Here is a 9677-nt window from a genome sequence, read left to right as displayed (position 1 = left end):
ATGAAGTCCCTGCAGAGTGTATAAACATGCATCTTATCAAGGGAAGAGCCACTGTGTACATGAATGTCAAGATCAAGGACAACCCCCAACCTTGAGGATTGTGTTTTCTGCAGTGTCCTCGATGGCTATAACGCCCCTGTTACCGCCAGGAACTTTGTGGACTTGGTGGAGCGCCATTTCTACGATGGCATGGAGATCCAGAGATGTAAGACATCAAACTTTCCCCACAATATATATTTTAATTATATGTAATGCAAAACAGGAGTTTGAGAATGACCAGGATCGAGCCAAGTGTTTTTGGTGCTGAAAGTGAGTGAGCTGACGCCAAGCAATTCCAACATCTTGGACGGTCGTTACGCTATCTTCGGTTACGTTACTCAAAATGAAGATTTTATGGCTGTTAAAGTTGGTGATGTCATTAAGTCCATTCAAGTTGTCTCAGGTTGAGAAGAACATGTTCTTGCACAAGAGAAAACTGAAAACAGAGTATACGAATAAGAAGAAAGAGACAAATCTGAATAGTTTAACAGAAGCTATCCTACTGACGACAACAAGACAATGTTTTTTTGCTCTATGGAGTTTAAGAGTTTTAATTAGCCAAAAGATAAAAAAACATGTTATTTGCATTTGTGTTAGCACTGATAGGAAATATGTTACAAAGCAACATGTTACTACTTTATTTGTATTTGATATATATTTCAGTGTTTAATTACTTTCAACACCAGACAATGAAAAGACAAATATGAAAACCCACAACTATACCATTAAAACTCAGATTTTATTTGATCACTATATTAGGTCATAAACTATATCAAATTCTATTTTTTGTTCAATATATTCCAGATTTTTTTTCCACCACATTTTTAACAAAGTCCAGCAAAAACCACTAATTTTTTAATTTTGTAACTATTTAATTTTATAAATCTCTAGAGTTCTTAAATTTTTTAAAATAATTTTATTAGAATTCTATATTTTAAAATTAATTCGGGGTAAAATAATAAATTAATCTATGTTCGTATAATTTGCTAATTTTTTTAAACCAAATTTTATATCTTTTACCTTACACTATTTTCAATGATATACTAGCCACTTTCTAAGTACACATTATCAATCCAAGGAACTTTGGCATTTGAATATGGAAGTGATAAAAATACTGATGGTTGATCAAATCATTACCAAGATAAGATATGAAAATATCAACACATAAGAAACACCGGTTATTCTAATATCAACCTAATCAAGTTGTGTGCCTTCCACTATTACATTCATCACTATTATAGATAAAAAAACAAAAGTTCAAAAAAAAAAAACGAACGACAAAATTCTTTATACAAAATTACAAAACGCATCAATGTACACGGCCCCGCGCTTGCGTGGAGGCTATGCCTCTAGTACCACTAATGATGCGATAAATCTTTAACTAAACATGCTATCTCTAAACTCCATTAATTAGAAAGTCTAAGCTCATTAAATTTACAGATACCCAAATTACAAATTCTAATCTTTTATATACTAAAATACAAGTCACATGACCAACAAATTTTTGACACATAGCATAAACAATAAAAAATGTAAATAAAAAATGCAAAATAAAAACACAATAACGTTTAGTAACTGCTTTCTATTTATTCTCCATATAAAAGAAAAATTTAGATCTAACAAAAGTTCCTAATCTTTCTCACATGATCACACGATTTCTAAACTGTTACACAAGGAAATTTGACTCACAATGCTATAAATCCATCTCTACCTGGATTCAATGTAATTTTCTAATTTATTTGCAATGGTTCTATTGACTCTCTTTGTAAAGGGTGGTGAAGTTTTAATTTCTAACCAGACCAATGATTGCTTCTGAGATTGACTTCGACAAAAACTATTATCAATGATTAAAAAAAAAGTTTTCTATGGAGACTCTTAATGCAAAGTTGACTGATCAAAATTAAAGTTCAGGTTTATATATTAAACACAAGTCACATGAACAACAAAATTTTGACACATAGCATATATCAACAATTAAAAAATGCAAATAAATAAATGCAAAATAAAAACATAATAAAGTTTAGTAACTAATTTCTATTTATTTTCCATATAAAATAAAAATTTAGATATGACAAAAGTCCCTAACCTTTCTCACACGATTTCCAAACTGTTACACGTAGAGGAAGTTTGACTCATAATGCTATAATTTCATCTCTACCTGGATTCAATGTAATTTTCTAATTTCTTTGCAATGGTTCTATTGACTCTCTTTGTGAAAGGGTGATGAAGTTTTAATTTCTAACAAGACAAATGATTGCCTCTGAGATAATCTTCGACAGAAACTATTATCAATAATTAAAAAAAAGAAGTTTTCTATGGAGAAGCTTAATGCAAAGTTGGCTGATCAAGATTAAAGACCAGGATAGTGAAACTAAACATGCTCAAACTCTTCAATTCTCAAATCATATTTTGCATCATGTTAACCTGCAAATAATATTTATCCACTTAACATAGTACATTTGATCAATATCATTTTAAAATAGACTAAATTAATTTTTAATTTATTAGAAAATATTTATTGACTGTGATGGTCGTAATTCGAGAGAGGAAATTAACAAACTCATCTTAAATCAGATTCACAGTACCCTTAATAAACTCTTCTTCTTTTTTTTTTTTGCAAAGTGCTTTACAATGCCCATAAAAAACTTGAGGTGTGGTGGAAACTAGGTCTCATGTTTAATTTCTATATCAAGACCATACCTCAAGTTAGTTTTCTTTATTTTCAAATATGTATTATAGTCTTATAGAGATATTATTTATGTTTGCTTACGGATCAACATACACCTTTGTTTTGTTTTTCTTATATAATGTTTCCAAATTTTGTAGGTTTTCTCATAAGCAAAAACTACTAAATAAATACAACATAAGCCTTGATTGGTAGAGCATTAACATTAGCAGTACCAATATGCTATGGAAGCAGTATGCTGCAGGAGCTGTATGCTTTTGCTAAACTGTTTAATAGGATGATTAGGTAATAATCCGCGTCTTACGCGGAATGTGATTATTAGTTTAGTTATTTTTAATAAAAAGATATTAAAAATGTTTAATCTTGATATTGGTTTGATTTTTTAAGTTTTTTTTTAGTTTTTAATCATCTAAAATATAATTATTATTTTAAATTAATATTTATTTTAGTTTATCCGGTTGAAATGTTTGATTTTTTGGTTTTTTTTCGGTAAAAACTAAAAATTAATAATATTTTTATTTCCGTGTTATGAATTTTAGATAGTCGTCATGTCGAACAAATAGTTTCATATTATAGTTTCTAAACAGATAATAGTTTAACAAAAAGAAAAGAAAATTATTAAGACAAATCATTCACTACAATTTTGTCAGTAGTGATAGAAGCATTAAGAAAAAATATTTCAACTTTAAAAAAAATTAGATATTTCAGTTATGGTGAATACTTAGTTACAGGGTGCTCACATCAAGGTGCACATGTATGTCTATGTAAAAAGTATATAAAAATAGTTGACTAAAATATAAAGATATTGTTATTTAATATTATATGAAATTTTTGTTCAAAATAATACATGAAAGATAAAATTAAAATTAATTTAAAATAAAAAGGGGTTGACATCAGTCATTTTTTCATATGAAGAAAATAAAATTGTATCCGTAAATAGGGGTGGACACAGATTAAATATCTAGGTATTTGGAAGCATTCGTGTTGATTCGATCTTTATCCACCTAGATATTCGGTGACACGGATATCCGAAATGTTTTAGAATGTTAAAGAATATCCGATTTGATATGTAAATAAAATAAAATTATATGTAAATAAAATAAAATTTTAAAAAGGGCAATTCTCATTAATAGACTATTTTCAAGTTTTGGTCACAAAAATAGACCACAAAGATGAAATTAAACAAAATATTTCATTTAATAGGTAAAAGGATACTAATACCCTAGATATATAAAAAAAATAAAAAAACAAAAATAATAAAATAATATAATAATAAAATAATTTTTTTATAATTTAAGATTATATGTTTTCAAATTTGAACTTTTTTATAAATGTTTTTTGAAATTTATTTTTTTCAAAAATGTTTTTTACTTTTTTCAAATTTTTTTTTTGTAATTCGAAAATAATTTTTGAAACTATTTTTAAAATTTTTATTTCCAAATTTTAATATCTATTTTCTATTTTATAAAATTTTAAACATCAATCCCAAGTCTCCACCTCTTAACTCTAAACCCTAAGGTTTATATTAGTTAACCCTAGAGGTATAAGTGTATATTTACATCTTTAATGAAACATTTTGGTCATTTTGATTCGTAGAGTCTATATTTGTGACATAAACTTTTTAGTGCTATCCTAGGATATTTTTCTTTTAAAAATAATTGAAAATTTTAATAATAACATTCTATTACAAAAATAAAACATTATTTAACTTTTTAAATTCTAGTACCAGATATAATAAATTTAATTCATAAAAATATTGTAAAACTGATATAAAGTATAATATATATATAACATATATATATAATTCTTTACATATATGTATATATATATGCATTTAACAGATCGAATCAGATATATGTTCCTAAAACTATTTGTATTTGTGATTTGCTTCTTTTTTGGATATTGTATTTTAGTATTTGATTTGTTTCGTAGAGTTATGAATATCCAGATTTTTTGGTTCAAATCAGAACGGATAACGAATCGAATCAAAATTTATGAATATTTTGCTCAACTTTATCCGTAAACAATAAAAATAATATATATATATATATATATATATATATATATATATATTTTTGGCTTTTGATTCGTTATCTATTTTTATTCGAACAGAAAAATCTAAAGTTTTATTAGAACCATGTATGTGGGCTTTATATTAAAAAATGCAAAATACATTGTGTAAACACGTTTATGAATATAGTGTGAACGCGTTAGCATACTTATTATCAAATTATTGTGAGGCTGTCATCAATACTATTAAAAGGAAATGAGTTTTAGTAAATCTACCTATGAAAGTTGTTTGGACCTTTTGATTACACTTTTTTTTTTTGGTCCTACAATTAATCACTCTAATTATACATAATTAATAACTCTAACTACCTATAAAAAATTGTGATGTTCGTGAGATATTAATTGTGTTACCATAAAAATTAACGAACACTCCTAATTTCGTGGGATCACAATCATTGTGATATGTGTGGGATATTAATATCACTAAGATCACAATCATATTAAAGCTAAAATAATATTCCATATTTTATACATGTACTAATAATATCATTAAACATTGTATCATGACATCTTATATAGTTTCAAATATTTACAAAATTAAATTTGATAAATCGCAAATCATATGTTAAAATAAAATTATATTTATATTATCTTAACTTAATTTTTATAGAATGTATTATAATAAAAACAAATTATTAATAAAGTTTAAAAACTATGAGAAATCTTACAAATATGTTCTACTGAATTAGTTAAAAAAATCTATCAAATAAATCTTAAACCATAAAAATTTAACAAATGTAAAACTTATAAAATGCACACAAAATATAATGAGAAAATAGGTTTGGGTGCTCAAGTATTCGGATCGGTTCCTTTCTATCTTGGTTATTTGGATTCTAAACATTTGGACCCAAATAGATTTTTGTTTTTTTATTCAGGTTTAGATGGGTTCTTTTATGTTCGGATCAGTTTGGAATCATAATTCAAATACATGTAAAATACATGTAATATTTGAGTATGTAGCATGGATAGGTCGGTTCATATATTTAAGTTTAGACAAAGATCAGAAGTACCTAAAAACCTGAAAAATGATAGCGTTAATAGCGTGTTTTGGGTTTTACCGTATTTTTATCATATTTTGTTTATTAAATTCAAAATAGGACTATATACAGATTTATTGAATCTATCGGTTTGACTATGTTGCTTCTGTGTGTCTTAAATCTCTGTGCACCAGTAAAAGTCCAACACTTGTGGGTCGGACAATTTGAAAAATTTACTTTTTTTAGATAAGTATGTATTCCTAAAATATAAAGGAAATCAGGTTTTGAGGCTGCTATGAATATGAGTCTAAGGGTTTGTAAGATTATTCATTCACACAATAATAAGAAACCCTAAACGGGTATTTGCCTCAATATGTTTTGTTCTCTACTATCTTCTTGATTAATTCATGGCTGTTCACAACAGACTATATGTCTGGATTGGATATGAAAATACTATTTAAAATTCAAACATTATAATAGAGAAATTTTAAAATCATTTATTCCTAATAAAAAGTTATAAATTTATTCAAATTTTATCAAACGGACAACAAAAAATACCCGCGCTTCTCAAGCGCAGGTCAAAATCTAGTATGTCTATTATAGTGTAAAAACATTTATTACAATGTTTCTCTTTTAATATATATTAGGTGGATGCCCGCGGTTTCGCGGGTTTGAATGTTTTGTAACAATACATTTATTATAATTTTTCAAATTAAAATTTGTTTTTATCATTATGTGTTTTTGTTAAATATTGTTTTAAGAATAATTGTTTAAAAAAATATAAATATGACTATTTTAAATATTTGTGTTGATAATTGTACTAAAATTAGTTATGTATAATATTCATGATTGAGTTTTTAATAAAATTACTTAATTTTAAAGCTATATAATACTGAAACTTTTGGAATATTTTATATAGTTTAGAAATACTTGATTGCTAAAAATAATTTTATGAAGCATTATATATATTATATAAATCACAAATTTAATTACCATAATTTATTTTATGCAATATATTTAGGTCATTTGGATACTGATAAAACTATTTCTAGAACTAATTTTCGTACTCATAAAATAAATAAAAATTAAAAATCCATTAACAAATCAAATTATAATATTTTTTTCTCAAACTCTATATATGATCGACACTTAAGAAAAAATCAATTAAGTGATTTATCATTTAATATAAAATGAAATTTAAGAATAGATTTTATAAATTAATTTATGAGCTTGTATAAATAAATTAAAGCCTCTTATCATAATTTATGAACTAAGTATCTACCTCCTCCTAACCTACTTTTGAACAACATGTTACCTGCTGCTTGTCTATAAATACCATTTTCTTTATTTTCTTTTTGAGGTTTTTGGTGAAAAACTGTTATGTTTTCCTTCTGATTATATTAACTTACATTTGCAATTTTTTAATCTTCCTGCAGGAGAGCAAAAGTATATTCATCTAGGAAAGTTCCATTACACTTGATTGCTAATAGGCCATAAAGAAAGCTATGGCTCCTGGTGGCAGTACTTACAAAGAAGCCTTGAAGTCTAACTGGATAGGCTTAGCTTACGAGGTTAGGATGTCTCCATTGGAAAAATCCGTTCAAGCAAGGGCAATGGTGTTCATGAGCTTCTCGAATGTCCGGTTTGCACAAATCTCATGTATCCTCCAATTAATCAGGTGTGTGTGCGACTGTTCTACTCTTTCTCCGACACTCAACTTACTTTTGTGTAGTTAACGTTGACATCTAGGTTTGTTAATTTTCCCATAATGTCCCAATGGCCACACGTTATGTTCAAGCTGCAAACAACAAGTGCAGAACACGTGCACCCTACATGCCGTTACGAGCTCGGCAACATAAGATGCTTGGCTCTCGAGAAGGTTGCGGAATCGTTGGAGGTTTCATGCCGGTACCAAAGCTTAGGGTGTCACGACATTTTCCCGTACTACAGCAAGGTCAAGCACGAGCAGCACTGCAGGTCGAGTGTTCAGTGACGGGAGACATTCCATCCCTTGTTGAGCATCTCAAAGACGATCATAAAGTCGATATGCATAGTGGTTGCACTTTCAACCACCGTTAATGTCAAGTCTAATCCTCAAGAAGTTGAGAATGCTACATGGATGCTCACGGTATGCATCTTATCTTATCTACATATATGATTATTCTAGACATGAGAGAAAGAATCTTTATCTCTTGTCTGATGCTTTTGGTTTAGGTGTTCAACTTTTTTGGAAGACAGTTCTGTTTACACTTTGAGGCGTTTCAGCTGGGGACAGCGCCGGTGTACATGGCGTTTCTGCGGTTCATGGGAGACGAGAACGAGACTAAGAAGTTTAGTTACGGCTTGGAAGTTGGAGCTCACAGCCGTAAGCTGACGTGGCAAGGGATTCCCAGAAGCATCAGAGACGGTCACAGGAAGGTCCGTGATAGTCACGACGGTCTCATAATCCCTAGAAACATGGCTTTGTTCTTTTCAGGCAGTGACAAAGAAGAGCGCAAGTTAAGAGTCACCGGACGGATTTGGAGAGAAGAGTAGATGATTCCAAATGATGTTTCATATAGGCTCTGTAATGATGATTTTAATTGGAACTGAAACGGATGATGTACATAGCAAAGTCTTGAGAGCTATGAGATCAAAATCTCCCCGTGATCAGGTTGAAAACATTATGTTTTGAAATATTACAAACTCTTCAGCCTTGTAATTTTCCTGATTTGTTGGAAAAATAAAGACAGTTTTCCTTTTGGTTCTGTTCTTATATCAAAAATTGGTTTTTATCTTTATTGGATCATCATACAATATGACTCATAATACTGAAAGATGATTTTCGATAGGAACATTTTATCGTTGAAGTGAAAGGGTTAATGGATCCAAGGAAATAATGGAGGGAGAGATACGAACAATCGCAAAAAAGAAAAAAAAAGTCAACACAGAAATTTAACGTGGCTTAGTGAGATTCTGACTAACTAATGTTACCGAATCATAGCAGGTTTAAGACATTACCAAAGATAAGACATGTTGTTACATTACCAAAATGATTAATTGTGAATTCAAGCAGATGATATGTTAGAAGAACTTTTAGACTTTAGAAATACTAGATTTTTTAACCGCGCTACGCGCGGATAAGATACTATATGTATTTTTCAATTCTAAAAAATAATGCATAATATTGTATTATATTATTTAAATAATATAAAATAAGACTACATAACATAAATATATTTTTTAAATTTTCTTTGTGAAAATCATTATGTGGTTTGATTGTTCTACTTGATTCACATATTTGCATAGTTATTTGTGATAGATGAATAATTACATTTTTATTATCAGTAAATAATATATATTTATTATATAATATAAGAAAAATAAAATTATTTAATTTTAAAATAAACTTGTCTGATGTTGGGGATTCGGTTATAGACATATCATATTCGAATGAGACATTTTTACAGTTATCAATCTTCTTAACAGTCAAGAAACAAATCTGAATATCAAAACAATATCTCATACGATCTCTTTGTGGAACAACTGCTCTGAAGAAAGTGAATTTAGGCATCAAAAAGCACTGGAAATGGATTTGCAGATGTGTTATCTAAGTCAGCTTTACAAAGTACTATTTATAGTTCATATATCATTTATGTTCATCCTATTTTTTTGTCCATCATTTCTTAAACATCTTGAAATAACTGATGCTAATTTAATAATAAACTTTTGGCTCGCAAAAAAAATCAAATTTGTCTAATTATCGCTTAATTTGTCTAACTGATATATATGTATTTTTCAATTCTAAAAAAATAATGTATAATATTATATTACATTATTTAAAGAATATAAAATAAGACTACATAACATAAATATATTTTTAAATTTTCTTTGTGAAAATCATTATGTTGTTTGATTGTTGTACT

General features: G+C 28.0%; 1 pseudogene; it reads left to right on the top strand.

Annotated features, from left to right (window-relative positions):
- Positions 1 to 4833: 4833 nt before the first annotated feature.
- LOC125606622 lies at positions 4834 to 8514 on the top strand (annotated as a pseudogene).
- The last annotated feature ends 1163 nt before the right edge of the window (positions 8515 to 9677 follow it).

The sequence above is a fragment of the Brassica napus genome, unplaced genomic scaffold (assembly GCF_020379485.1).
Source record: "Brassica napus cultivar Da-Ae unplaced genomic scaffold, Da-Ae ScsIHWf_910;HRSCAF=1289, whole genome shotgun sequence".
NCBI classification, from domain to species: Eukaryota; Viridiplantae; Streptophyta; class Magnoliopsida; order Brassicales; family Brassicaceae; genus Brassica; species Brassica napus.
The sequence above is the reverse complement of the archived record's forward strand: the minus strand, read 5'-3'. Positions and strand labels throughout refer to the sequence as shown.